Here is a 1,650-nt window from a genome sequence, read left to right on the forward strand (position 1 = left end):
TTCATAGATTGTTTATAATGACTTTTGCTAAAATTTCAAAATCAAAAATTATCAAAACAAATTCTATGGGACAGAAATATTATTTTCTACTTTTTAGTCCATTTATAAAAGCGTTGTAGTATATTAAAAAGTTTTCTTTTATATTATTTATTTAATTACTTTGCTTGATACATAGATAGCTCTGCGGCTGCAATTTTAAAATTAATCCAATCTAAAAGAGAAATAGACTTTTAATACAAACTGTTGAGAATATAACGGGGCGTATTCATAGCCAAAATACCTATGGCATTCGCCACATGCGTACTTGTATATAAAGAACTTAACAGCAACAAAGAACTTAACAGCGATATCACGCATCCAAGCAAGCAGCAAGTGCTGTCCATAGTGAGAGCAGTCGAATAAATTGAATATAAATCTAAAAATAGATGTACGCCAACAACAATGAACAACAACAACAACCATCTACACATCGTGAAAAGCATAAGCAGGCCGCATTTGCCTGCTCGCTGTTATTTGCTGTCTCGCTCGCTGTTTTGTTAACAGCAATGGAATAACAGTACATAACAAGCATCGGTGGTTCAGTGGTAGAATGCTCGCCTGCCACGCGGGCGGCCCGGGTTCGATTCCCGGCCGATGCAATACGATTTTTTTTTTCTTAATTACTTTGTTATTTTTTTAATCAATATTTTTTACTATTAAAATTTATATGCAAAAATATATTAAAATATTCACTATTTATTAGATTTCACCTTGCGGCAAGTAATTCAATACCCTTTTTTTTATAGTTAATTACTTATTTCATTTTAGCTCACTTAGCAAAGTGTTATCAAGTTTTGCTGACTCACTTGTCGTCATTGTTGCTTATTTTGTTACGAGTAAATAACAACAAAAATGTCATGTACGATCATCAATGAAAATTGATCAAATTAACGTTGATTATGTCCGTAAATCATTGTCAGTTTGTATGCAAGCCACAACAAATAGAAAACGACAAACAAACGGTGAACAGTGTACAACTAAAACCACTTTGCCAAGTAGGCTGACAGGCATGCAACTAGCCGTCCAGCCGCAAAATGCAAAATGCAAAAACAACTAGACCAACTTTAACTAACTAACTAGCTAACTTTGTATTAAAGACAAATCAAGCGACTAACCACTTGGCAAGCGCGAGCACTTTAGTGGCTGCACCAACCCGCCTGCTTGGGCAATTGTGGTTACAATCGAAATACTGTGTATGTAAAGCGGCTGGCTATGGTTGGTGGTGATGGTGGTAAACATGTTAATGACGCAGTTAATACACTGCACTGCATAAGTACGAGTATGTTTGTACATACATACTTTCGCGGTGGTTAGAAAGCACGCGCTTAAACGTTAAAGTGACTATTGAATTGTGTAAGAAAAACAAAATAATTACCACAGCATTGCAATTGCATACAGTATTGTGCAAAAGTGGAGCATACCTTTTTTTATAGTTTGTAGTTATGTGAAAAAAAATTGCACTTTGTGGTTATCTTTTCCCATAAGTCTAAATATTACAAATAAACAGTTGTAGTGCAAAGGTACAAATAAAAAAAAAGTTGAAAAAAGTTAAGACGAAACAAGAAAAGATAAAGATAAAGATAAAGATAAAGATAAAGATAAAGATAAAGA

The 1,650-nt window shown here is 33.9% G+C and overlaps 1 protein-coding gene and 1 non-coding gene across 2 annotated transcripts in view; one reads left to right on the forward strand and one right to left on the reverse strand.

Annotated features, from left to right (window-relative positions):
• Positions 1 to 1,650, reverse strand: part of LOC118740683 (bone morphogenetic protein receptor type-1B-like) — a 740,115-nt gene that overhangs the window by 703,859 nt on the left and 34,606 nt on the right. The window lies entirely within an intron of this gene.
• On the forward strand, positions 568 to 638 carry Trnag-gcc. Its single transcript has one exon. It is a non-coding gene; the product is annotated as a tRNA-Gly (tRNA).

Source organism: Rhagoletis pomonella, unplaced genomic scaffold, assembly GCF_013731165.1.
Source record: "Rhagoletis pomonella isolate Grant_MI unplaced genomic scaffold, Rhpom_1.0 Rhpom_scaffold_00006, whole genome shotgun sequence".
Lineage (NCBI taxonomy): Eukaryota > Metazoa > Arthropoda > Insecta > Diptera > Tephritidae > Rhagoletis > Rhagoletis pomonella.